Below are 13915 nucleotides of genomic sequence, written 5' to 3' on the forward strand. Positions count from 1 at the left end.
CTGGTCACCTTACTTTATTACCGCTTGTGCAGTGGTACTGGCCTAAACATGTGAATAACTTTTGACAGTGAATTCAGTCTGACAACATCACGAAACACACTGAACCAAGCCTTTAAGTTATTAAATGGAATCAGTTCAGACTTTGTCTGAGATTCACACTGAAGTCATAATTTGCAGGTTATGCCGGGTGGGCCTTCTCTGCTAACTGCAATCAGCATTTGTGCACAATGAAGCTTCTAATCGTGTTGGTGCTGTTGTTTTTCTCCCTGTAATGAGAACAATTTCATAATTTCACACAGCAATTATATTGTTTGCTGTTGTTGATTTTCTACACTGCCATGACTAGTTTTGCTCTCTCACCTTCTCTGTAGAGGCTTGTTTTACATATCTTTTAATTTGATACATCCAGGGGCGTTATTAGGGGGTGGACAGGGGAAACGTGCCCCCCCGCCCCCACAATATTTTCATCTAAAAGATGAACAAAGATGAACAAATGGCAGTGACAAATACGTTCTAATTACTATGATTGTAGTGACAGTCTACACGTGCAATAGCCTAAACTAAGACAAGGTCGTATAAGGATAGCAGACACAAAGTACTGACACAAATCTACAAATCACACACAGTTTCATGCACATAGATTTTACATTACTGTTGGTTTCTGGTGGTGGCTTGCCAATCAATGAAGTAAGACTTAACGTCATGGATATCATTAACATTCTGAAAGGAACTGCAGTCGAACAGTGCAGGCTGCTCAAAAGGCACAGCAAAGAGAAATATTCAAATAGCGATATCATGCACTTTTTAGCTCAGAGTAATCAGCCAGCCTCAAAACGCCACGATTACCACTCAGCCATTGATCAAGACAATGAGGAGCAGGATAGCAGTGAAGGACACTCCTGTTTCTGCATCAGCAGATGAGAAGGACTCCAGCGTGCCACTGACATGACATGACTAGGCTCATAGGTTGGTGAGAGCGAATGCTTAATTGTAGCCAGCTAGTTGAGCGCAGCTATTGCATGAAAGCAATCATTTCCCTGGCAGACCTTTACAAAATGCGATCGCTGTGTCAATCATAAGTATTGCTAACACCAAAACACACCTGGCTCTACCCACTCCAGCACACTTGTGTGATCATGGCAGTTCTAGAACCACTGTCCGCCAATGCACTAAGGTAGAAGGCCTACATTTTGCAATTTTTTTTAGCACTATGATGTCCCTACGAAATGTAATTTCTGTTTATGAAAACATAGCAAAGTGTTTTTATGGGTAATTTACTGACATGTACTGTAATTCCCCTTGTGAGTCAAACATTTCCATGCAGATGTCTGGATAATAGGTAAGGTAACAGATCATGCATACTGTAGGTGTTTAAGCATAGTGTAGGCTCTATTATCTACCTAAAAGTGTGCAGATTAAATGATGTGTTTACATAATCTGGTTACTGCCATGACAAATTAGGGTTACAGTAGGGTTAAGATTAGGATGACAGTGCCATGTGTTCATGACAGTGTCATGTCACTCTTATGTAGAGACCTTCAACTAAAGTGTTACCGACATTTCTAAGTGACTTGTTACTGGTAGTGTATGTGGCAGGACTTTTGAGTGACTTTATTTTTTTGAGTGACGTTATTTATTTATTTTGTCCAAGCAGGTTTCTCAGCCACCAAGTGTTATATCGATGTCCACTCGGTGTGAATGTATGTCCTTGAGAGAGAGAGAGACAGGGGAGAAATCCAACGCGAGATTGGAGTCCATTTTTCCATTGATCTTTCCCAGCAGCATTCCTGTGCGGGATTTGTCAGGTTGCACCTCGCCAGGGAAGCCATTCTGTGCTCTTTGCAGAAAGATGATGCTTAGACTTAACAAATTCCAGCACTCGAAGCAATAAGAGAGAGTGCTGTGTTGAACAATGGCTTTGTTGGCACGGTGCACCCTTGTCATCATTAGTGTGTATGTGCGTGTGTGTGTGTGTGTTTGTGTGTGTGCGTGTGTGTGTATTTGTGTCACTTATTCACTCTGCCTCCCTCTATCTCTCTGTCTATCTCTCTCTCCTCTCTCCCTCTCTCTCTCTCTCCTCCTGTGAAGCATGTATTCAAGCGTGTGTTTCTGCCTGCTGCAGTAAACACTCAAAGAGGAGTGAAAAGAGAACACCTCTCCAGAATTCAATACAGCGGGCCCAGGTGGTCCATCCCTAATGGCGCACAGATACGCAGTCTGGGTAAACAGCACGGACGGGCCTGGAAAAGGAGCGCTGGATCAACAAAAAAATGCTCTCGAAAGGAAGAAGAGGGGGGAAAAGAACGAAAAAGATGAAGGGGTAAAAAAGCAATAACAAAATTGTGTGAATGAAGAGGCAGAGAGAAAGGGAATTGACGCTTGCTTTCTTCTCGCAGAACCCAAATTAATGGTTGTTGGGAAATGTTACGTCACTCTCATGGAAATGGACCGAACAAGTCCGGATATGTGCCAAGTCCACACAGCTCAGGTCAGTAGAGCTGGCGATGGAGCCTTAGAAGGCTACACACTCACCTGAAAAGGTTGGTGACCTTGAAATATAAACACATCTGAGTACAAATGCATGACTTGTATGGAGTGTGAAGGTCTTGTGCAATTATCCTACCTGGCTGTTAGCCTTTATCACCGAGGTAGAGGGACCTATATGTGTGTGTGTGTGTGTGTGTGTGTGTGTGTGTGTGTGAGAGAGAGAGAGAGGGAGAGAGGGAGAGAGAGAGGGAGTGTGTGTGTGTGTGTGTGTGTGTGTGTGTGTGTGTGTGTGTGTGTGTGTGTGCCTGTGTGCGTACGGGTGAGAGAGAGAGAGAGAGAGAGAGAGAGAGAGAGAGAGAGAGAGTGAGTGTGTAGGGAGGCACTTCTTCTTACACATGGAGAAATAATGAGACGAGGCCTTGCAGTTTCGTAGCCCACAGCTGCTACTTTTGTTGAAGGGGTTACGTTTTGCCGAGTGGCAAATTTGAATTGGATCCGCCTGACGCAGAGCGCAGAGGTGTCTGTTTCATCTGAGGCTAAGGGTAATTTCTCATCTTCAAGATTTATGTTGCTTTCAATTGTGTTACTCTCTCTTTCTCTCTCTCTCTCTCTCTCTCTCTCTCTCTCTCTCTCTCTCTCTCTCTCTCTCTCTCTCTCTTTCATTATCTCTCTTTCATTTGCACTGAAGACTATTCCATCATGTTGTTGTTCCTAATGTGTTAACCTGTTTCCCAAACTATTGTTGTTTGTCTTCTTGCTCCTCTTTCTCACTTTTGTGTCCTATTCTGCAATTTTTTGTTTTGCTTTTTTTGTCTCTCACATTGTGTGTGTTTGTGTGTGTGTGTATAAGAGAGAGAGAGAGAGAGAGAGAGAGAGAGAGAGAGAGAGAGAGAGAGAGAGAGACATACACACACACACACACACACACACACACACACACACACACACACAAACTATCGCCATTCTCCAACTCCCCTTACCTATTTACCACAGGTTAGAAAGGGCTCCAAGCAAATGCACACACGCCTCCATGCAATTAAAATGAAATAATTGCTTTAGATTGGGGAGGGGCATAGTCCACATAAAATGTTGACAGAAATCAAAAGTTCAACATCATCGACCATGAAAAGGGGCCTTTTAGCTGCTTGTTTGTCAACAAACACATCATCATATCGCATTATATAAGCCCTCATTTGTCATGTAGCACTATACAAATGAGGAAAAAATACCCTGCATTATGCTGATTTATGCTGATGCCTGCACCTCTTGGAAAGCCACTGGAAGTAGAAAAAAGTAAACACATTTTAGTGCATAGCACAGCCTGTGGGGGAAGTTGGGACTCTTAACACTGCCACAAAGAAGTCAGATTAGGGTGGGTATCTCACCATTTTCACCGTCACTCAAAAGTAGTGCATTTGAATGGCTATGTACTGTATCTGAAGGAGTGGCAATTAAGGCGTCTCTATCAGTCTCTTTCAACCACAGAGACTTAGTGGGGAGAGTGCCTTGAGTGGCTTGATAAGACTGTCATCCACCAAACCTCACCCCAACATCTCGCTTTCCTTGGGCGCTCGCTTTGTTTCTCCTCTCCGTCTTTTTTTTGGCTCTCTCTATCCCCTCCCGCTCTCCATCTCTCTCTACCCACCCTTCCGCTCTCTATCATTCTCTATTCCTCTCTATCAGCCACTCTATCCCTCTCTCTCCATGTTACCTCCCCCTTTCCTTACTCTCTCTCTCTCCCTCTCTCTCTCTCTCTCTCTCTCCGTTCCTCTCTTTCCGTCTGTCTAGCTGTGTGAAGTCCCCCTGGGCCGTCCTATGGCTGACCTCTCTTTAACGTCTCATGTAACATTAACGCGGGAGCCGCTGGAGCCGAGGCTGCTGGGCCCCGCATGCTGATGAAGCTCCACCTATCAGCTGCTCCCGCTTAACTCACATGCAAATCAGCTCCGCTCCGCACCGCGCCGCGTCGCGCGGGGATACGGCTGGAGCCGGGAGACAGCCTTAATCGCCCATCTCTTCGCTTCTTCACTCGTTCTCTTCTCTTCCTTTCCCCTTTCTTTCTTTCTCCCCTTTTTCCAAGATCTTCACTTGGAGAGGCGGTGGAGCAAAATGTTGCATTCGTCATCTTGAAAAAGAAGATGGTGGGGGTACCATACCAAAGTTGCTCTGCTGGAGAACAGACAGAATGTATCAGTGATGATTAGAAAATGCCAATCTGCCCTACAAAGGCAAAGTGCAGTAACTGAGCAAACAGTGAAACTGAGACGAATGCTTTTTCACCAAGTCCAGACAAATGCATTATAGGTAGATTACTAGCAATACACCCATTTCTACTTGGGAAGACATTTTAATAGATAGGAGACTTTGACACAAGACGGAACAGATGTCACAATGCCCATTTTTGAGTCTTAACTCGATTTTGACTAAATGAGTAATTACAGTGGTTTGCCGGGGGCTCTCTGAAAGTGACTGGATAATATGAGAGAGCCAGAGCAGTGAAATTGGGGAGGATGCTAAGAAAGTGTCAGAAAATGGCATCTAGACAACAGAGCTGATCGATGAAAATGTGATTGGTATTGAGGCGTCTGTCTCAGCCTTTGTCCCAAGTTTTTTGGATTTATCGGCCTCGAAATTGTACAATTCCCTACAATTTTTGCTCGCCAACACACTATTTTCCACATCAACAGAGAGGTGGTGTTAGATGCCCTTAATTGAAAATAATTGGCTGGTCCATGCCATTAACCCAGCCGGCAGTGAGGCCATTGATCAAGAAGATGGTATGGGGTAATTGAAACAAACAGCCTGCACGGACACCCGAGGTGTCGACATGGATCCACAGGTGACACTGCACGGGCTGGTGAAAGTGACATGTTTGTCCATAGTGTAATTGATCACCTCTCATCCACAGCCTGGAGCGAAGAGAGCAGGGCGGAGAGGGTTTCTGTTTTTAGAGAAGGAAAGTTGAAAGGTCAAGAGCTTTAATTTGGAGGTAATAGAGTGATTATTAAAGAAGTAAATCACCTGAGGGAGCAAGAGAAGCATCGTTCACTCACACCGTTGGCCACTCTCGTCATTGTATGCCATTAAAATGAGTTTGAAGCCATTATTTCAAGGAATACGAACTACTTTTGCACATTTGTAAAAGGGGGACAGGAACAAGGAACAACCGAAACATGTGCCATTAATGATGCAGGTTTTCTTTTTACAGAGAGGCCTGTTAAAGAATGTTATGGACTCTGCTGTGCTCTGTTCTAAATGGTGTGTACAGAATCATTATAAGCTTAATATACGATTACGAAGACGTTTTTTCCACGCAAGGTCTCTAAACAAAAACGATAGCCTTATTTTCTCAGCTATTATTTCCATTTCCTGGTAATACCATGCAAATAAAGAAATATGCCTCTGCAATGCTTAGACAAGGAGGAAAATCCATGGCGAGTTTTTGAAAAAAAGAGTGAACAAATACCGCAAAACTACACTACTGTTTACCATAAATTCCATAATTTACCTGAAGAGCCCTGAGATGAATGCTTCTTGAAGAATGATTACGGCTGGGGAAAAGCATGGCTGCCCCTTACAGAAAAAGCAAATTGGCTCTGGGTGGTGCCGGCTCTCTGTCAGGAGACATTAGGAAACAAAACCCTTTCAGTGACTCTTTTTTTTATATATAACAGCGCTGACTTTGTTGTTGCCATGCAAGGCATGAGGATTTAGGCACCACCCCACCTCCCAAGCCGTGGGTAACAAAAACCTGAGGATAATGGAACAACAAAATGGAACGGCTGAGAAACAGCAAGGCACTGCCGAGAACAATGCATTTAGGGAAATACCAATTATATGATTAAGTCAGTCTCCACTGACGGCCTCAGTGCATATTTTAAAATGTGTTTTTTTTTTCAAAATGGAAACTGTCAAACAGTCTTTTGAGAAAACCGCGGAGCAGATGTACAAAGCTGTGTGGAATAATTTGGGAACTATGTGAACTCAGTTTGTATCAAAGCATCACCAGAGGGTGCAAACTTCTCAAACATAGCATCAGTGATGATCCTGGTTTTCCCCAGAGGTTGGATTTATTCAACTGGAAAACAAACTTGGGTAAGCATGAACAGATGCTCACTGGTATGACAGATGTGAAAATTAGCCCGATCAGTCTTTGAAGTGAATCTGGAATAGAGGGGCAGTAATTGGTGGTTAGAAGGTGAAAGGTGAGAGAGCAATGTGGTTTGGGTTTTTCCACCCACTGTGACCCCTCCGCAAAGCGCTCCAGCTTTATCGGTATTAGAAACTGATTCTGCCTCGACGAGTGAGCATAACATGCAGGTCAGTGCCCCTGTTTAACCCCGACACGGTGACCTGACAACGTCGCCATGCGGCCCTCGTGTGTTCTCCACCACGACTGCTGGTTCCGCTGTTCCGGGCAGGGCTGGAGCTGTAGTGAGCTCTCTCTCTCTGTGGGAGCAGGGTCCGGTTCATTTCCACTCCATTGCCTCTTGCAGTGGCACTAAATTGGCTGCCAGTGGATCCCATCCCAGCGAAAGCCCTGCTGGACCGAGATCTGATGAAATCTGGACATCCACGGATAGCCCGGCTCAATCCCCTTCTCCTTTTCCACCCCTGGATATATTTCTGTTTAGCTGTGTGTGCTGTAGCAAGGGGTGTTGTGGCCTGTACAGTGACTCTGTTGGCGGAGAGATACCACCACTCGTAATGCCCAGTACTCCATTCACTACAGTGACTACTACCGTGGCAGTTCCCACTGTGGACGAGATGAGAATATTCTGCCTATATTGTATCAATGTAGTGCCATGTATCCTGCCTAAAGAAGTGAAAACAGTCTGCTAGAGTACTGTTTTTACACAGGTCAATACCATCTTATCAATAGTATTCATATTCTCCCTTATTGAAGATAATGGAACACCATTTAAGACGTGGCCAAATGAGTTGGCCTGCACCATATAACTCATAACACAACACTCTATACAAGGCTCCATACACCCTGTGGCATTGTTAATGACATGCCTCACTTTGACCCCAAATATGCCACCAGTTAGCAGTTTGTGTTGACATTACCCTGACATTGGCAAGCAATAAAATCCCAGCGCACTGCCATTCTTGTCATAATTCATGGCAGTACAGACAGAATCCACAGCCATGCACCCGTTCAAAGTCAGTTAAATCATTTGTCTTTCACACACGTTCACGCATGCACGCACACACACACACACACACACACACACACACACAAACACACACATATACACATATACACACACACGCACACATGCACACACACAGCAACAGCAATCACACACACACACACACACACAATCCCAAGACACTTGTCTACCTGCTTTAAATGGCATAGGCAGCACACGTGCCGCTGTCATTGACTGTGTAGACTATTTTATGAAGAGAAAAAGTGCCCTTGTGAATGTACTGTATCACCATCACCACACAGTCTCATGAGGAAAGCCAGTCTTTCATGGGTCCATTCCGATTCCCATTTTACATAGCATAGCACAGTACTTGTAATTGGAGGAGTCTATAACGCATTCAGTATATGAAAGTGTACTGACGACGATATAATATTCTGTAGTATAAATTAATTCAGAGGAGAGGAGAGAAGCATCTCAAGCAGTTTGAAGAAAGAGTGATTTTAAATCATTTTAAGTTTTATGCGTTTTTAGTTCATTAATATTATTGATTTACATGTCACACGACATGTACATAAACACACACCACACACACACACACACACACACACACACACACACACACACACACACACACACACAAACACACACACACACACGTACAGTATCTGCTATGTTAGCAGAACATTCACAGCATGTAGTCTGATTAAGAGGAGGTAAATCAACCCAGTTGGCCATGTTTCTGCGTATCGCGGTTTGCCACCTCTCAGTAGAGACCCTTCACACTGTGAAGGGAAGCAGCCCACCCCCCAGCGAAGTTCTTCAACAGCCACAAAGCTGCAACATTTCTCATTCACTCCATGCTGGCATTTCTGAGAAAATAATAATTAAAAAAAAAAAAGAGAGAAGGGAAGCAGAGCCTAACATATATTATTCAGTATCTGCTATTAGAAAATTTGCCCTGGTCCTACGCGTAAATAATTGACGAATGGTTGTATGTCTTGCAGTCAGCAGATTGCCACCAGTGGGTAAGAAGACAGATACCCATAATTCCTCCATGGAGCTTAATTTCACTGGATTAGAAATAAATAGCTTCTTTTTTCGCTTTTGTAATTGAATTGACGGATTTAACGGTAGCTCAAGAACTAAGTCTCCGTTGTCATTTTATTTTTATTCAACCATTTATGTTTTTATTGTTTATTATGATGTTTAGGGGTTATTCATTTCTTGGGTTGCACACTCTGAAGCGAAAACAAACGGTCAAGCGTGATGTATAGAGTGGTAGGTGGGGAATAAAGAATGGAGTTTACATGTGTGCACAGGAACTTTCCTCTATGGACTTCCACTCTTTTATTGGTGGATGTTTTTGTTGTCCACTGTGCTTCATGTGGGCACTGAAAGTGACCTTTAGGGCATACGTACACATGAAGCCATTCTTCACACAGGCACTGAACAGCCTGTGGACACGGCGCTGAGCCAAACAAACAAACCAACAACAACAAAAAATAAGAAATAAAAAAATCACCCATAACTTATGGAGTCGGAGAGAGCCACAGGCTGGATGGACCCGTAGCCAAAGCCATGCTTATTTGTGCAGTGGCCTCCCTAAAGGGATTCTCTCACGATCAACGACCTGCGGTCGCAGATGTTTCATGAGAGAGGGGAGGCCGCGTTCCCGCCACCTTTGCCGGTTCTGGGACAGATATTGGATGAAACAAACTACCGCCGCTGTGTGACGACGTGTTTTCCCAGCGTACAAAACCACAAACAGAGTATCATTTTTCTGCTCAATCCTGGCCTGTCTCAGAGGCCTGTGTGTGGGTGGAGGCTCCTGAGGGTGTTGCACTTGAGGGGCCCGCAAATCTAAAGGTTGTGACTCGCTAATTTAAATGTCATGGGTCCATTAACCCCAGTTTATCCCCCCTCAAGATAAACACTGGCATCTTCTCAACATGACATTTCACTGTCAGTTTCGAGCACTACAGTGAAATATCACCAGCCAAAAATAGCACGTGTGGAGCGAAAAGGTTTTTCCTAAATCTCATTTTCTGTTTAGGCCATCGTCAGGACAAAAAAATCCTCCTGTTTTCCCTTTCACTCAAACAAACTCAACAAGCTATAAGAAATTCATTCATTTATTCACTCCTCGTTTTCTTAATTTGCCTGTTTCACGCCAGACTGGGTTAAAATTTCCCTTTGGGTCATCTGAGAAACACAACCATACTCTGCCTGTGGACGTCAGCAATGCTGTAAACAGATTAAATGAACTAAATGAACATTCATTTTGTGTCCATTTTGCAGGAAAGTGGGCCATCCCTCAAATATTACATGGCAGATATGAGCTGAATGCCCCACTCAGTGTTGACACATAAGGGTTATCTGGTCAATATCTGCTCGATTCCTTCATTCTTCAAGGGACTATAACTGGCCTTAATGATGTTTTAATGGTGGTGTATGACGCCTGCTTAGCAGACATGTTGGACATTTATACGGATATCATCTCCATCCTCAACAATAATGAAGATGTTGTCCTTGAAATGGCAAAACCGAGTCCTTCCATGGAGCATGTAAAGCTAATACAAATCTTTCAGGTTAAACCCTTATTTCAATGTCCCAACTGACAGCCTCTACTTGCTATTCCTGTTCATTTGAACTTGAATTCCTTTATATACCTACAGAACCACTCGGTCCATTTAATTTGTATTTACATTTGTGCAACACATTATGTAACCTAAGCTTTATCATACACATCTCATCAAGGCAGACTATATGTCCACATATCAAATTGCGGATCTGACGACTGTACCATATAACCCTTATCAGAATTTTGAGTCATTATGGCTGACATTAGCCTTAGCAAGTTTTTCACGGTAGCTATGTTATAATTACATGTCAAAGACATTTTAGATACAGTATGTACACAAAGTCAAAGCATTGGACTGGTGGATCATCAGCACAGTGCACTGGGAGTCATTTAGAATTGAGAACACAGCATCTTGTCTTGTATTCATGATAAACCATCCTGAATGAATTAAAAGGTTAAGCTTACAGTTCAATCAAAGCTCATCCGCTGGGAGTAGCGGGTGGGTCCATTGCTTCATCAAATCAACTGACTCGCCCTCTCTTCAGCATGAGCCAACTAAATATCAAAGTAGAAAAGTGATTATTTCTCGCAAGTTGATAAATAAATCATCATGAACTTCAAAGGCATCAAGATGTGGTCATATCCCTAGTAATACTGTACGATGGCGTGGAGATTATAAATTATTCAAATAAAATGGTTACTGGTAGCATTTTGTTTTTTCACTACAAGAGTGTGGATGATTAGTGATGTTATGATGATGCACTTCTCTGCTAACCAAAGCTCTTTAGGAGGGAATCACATTGGAAATACCAGTCGTTGTAGGCGTAACACAACGCTCAGACCATGATAAGCTCTATCTCGTTCCCAAGTAACACAAACAGTTTACCTAAACTGACAATTGAGTACGCTCACACTGCTCTTTGCAAGTTGAACCAAGTTCAATGCTCAGCTTGTTCAACGCTAGCATTATGCTAGTGCTGCCACTGTTACACTGCTGGGACAACAAGGAAACCTGCTGCTGGTCAGGGTGATCCCTGCCTTAAAGGGACACTTCACCGATTAGCATTAAGCTTTGTATCTTTAGAAAACCAGTCATGTTTTTGAATGGGCATGCATCATTCCCTCAGTTTGCCTTGATATGGGAGAAATACGGATTTCAATGTTGGACTTCCTGCTTTCAATGATGTAAAAATCATCATTTTACATCATTGAAAGCAGGAAGTCCTATTCATGGGTTTCATTGAAATCCAGATTTCTCCCATCTCAAGGCAAACTGAGGGAATGATGCACGACCATTCAAAAACATGACTGGTTTTCTAAAGATACAAAGCTTAATGCTAATCGGTGAAGTGTCCCTTTAAGGACAAATTACTCATAGTGCAACTACACGACAGAATATGTAGGCCTACAAAATAATGACCTGCTTGGATACTGCTGGTCTATTGCTTGCCATATTTAATCCAATGTGTCAGATATGTGTGAAAGTTCCTCTGGCCACCTCACTATCACAGGCATCTACGTGTGTGTGTGCGTGTGTGTGGCGGGATCATAAATATCATGGCTGACGCCACAGGTGAGTCACAGCGCTGGCTGATGAGCGCAGGTGGCCGCGGGATGTGGAGGCACACGAGACATGGGCACTGGGCACCCAGGGGCTGCTCACTCTCCTGCACGCCTGCTCACTCACTCGTCCAGTCAGACCACAGGCACAGGGTGAATCATGTCTTTATTTAGTACTCTGCTCTATTTTTTTAGCCACTTTCCCTTCCTCTTCTCTTTCTTTCTTTCTATATTTCTTTCTCCCTCCATATATTTATCTTTAGCCTCCCTTCTTCTCTTCATTTTGAAAGGTTGATAGAGTGGCCAGTAAATCATGTCTTTGGTGGTGTCAAAAGTTTTTGTGTCAAAGGAAACCTTATCCATATAAATGAACACTCTCATCTGGGAGATTTATCGGTCCACACACAGTGTCCAAGGATCACATTATTTTTGGGGGAATAATCTCTTGTTTGTCCTTTTGAGATTAATCGTGTAATGAGTCCCAAGAGGTTATAGGTTACAATCATTTCAGAGCAGCGGAGGGGTGTGTCCTCATTCCTCGGACTGCCGTTTTTAGATGTTTGCAGACGTTGTTGCTGCCGCTTTCCACTGCCAAGCTAACGTCAAACTAACGTTCAAACTAACGTCATCCCCTCTTGTTTGCTGATTGGTAATGGAAATGTAAGCACGTTGAGAGGAGCCAGACTAGAAATCTCAGTGAGGTGAAAATGAGATGAGATACAGGCGGGACGGTTCCAGACAAAGCCAATAATGTATTTTTGTTGTGTCCTGTGTCATGTTGCGGAATGTTAAATAGGTGTGGTTGTTGATTGGCACTGTGGGAAATCCCCTATGTACAGCACAAGGGAGTTAACACCTCTCCTGTGGATGCCTGAAATTAAATGTGCCATTACAAAAATTGAAAAAGGCGGAGGCACATACATTATGATGTCCTGATTCAAAGATGTCCTGATATACAGAAATGGGGACACCTACCAGCCAACAGGGAGTTGCTTCCATCACTGTATAACTATTTATGGTTCACTCTTAGAACAATGAAAACAACACAAACTGGAGACAGAAATGTGTTAAAAACAATGCACGTTGTGTTGCGAGTTGTGCTATTTTCAACACTGTATAACGAATAACAAAAGCAATGCGTTGGAAACAAGACACAGAGGTGTGTTTACAACAACGCAAGTTGTGTTGTTTTCAACACATTTGTTTTTAAGAGTGTTGTTGGTGTAAGAAATTGACCCGCTCAAAAACACTGCATACCCACACTAATTGCAAATGTTCTGTGATAAATCATGACCGTTATCTTGTTTTTGCAGACTACAGCACAGCCACTTCATATCGTTTTTTCCCCCCCTCCCGTAAGACTTTTTAGTTTGAAAGCTGTCCAAACTTGCACACACTCAAAACAATGATTTCATTTCAACTTGAGGGAACGCCAGGCACATCTCACTGCAATGGGAGGGTCCACCGGATGGTGACAGGGAAAGAGAGAGAGAGAGAGGAAATGCCTCATTGCGAGGTCAGTAATTGAATTTTAATAGATTGCTAAAATAAGGCTCATAAATCAATCCGAAACCACAAGTGAATATTAGTCAGATTAACCACACCCAGAAATCCAATAGCAGTGCTTCTCTCTCTGTGCTACACGTCAACCACCACAATTTATGCAGGGTTCAGCACACACACACACACACACACACACACACACACACACACACACACACACACACACACACACACACACACACACACAAACACACACTCACACACACACACTCTCAGACACACACACACACACACACACACACACACACAACCACACACACACACACACACACACACACACACACACACACACATACACATAGACACACAGGCACACACAACCACACTGACACACACATACACACTGTAGACACACAGACACACACAACTACACAGACACACACACACAGACACACACACACACACACACACACACACACAGAGCCCGCTTGTGCCCAATCATTCTGATTTACAGCAGAGTTTAATGGGCTTTTTCCCATCTAGATTATGTGTCATGTTTTTTCAAGAGCACATTATCCGTGTTATATGGCCAACACTCATCATGCTGGTGCTAATTCAAAAACAATGT

This window comes from Sardina pilchardus, chromosome 20 (genome assembly GCF_963854185.1).
Source record: "Sardina pilchardus chromosome 20, fSarPil1.1, whole genome shotgun sequence".
Lineage (NCBI taxonomy): Eukaryota > Metazoa > Chordata > Actinopteri > Clupeiformes > Clupeidae > Sardina > Sardina pilchardus.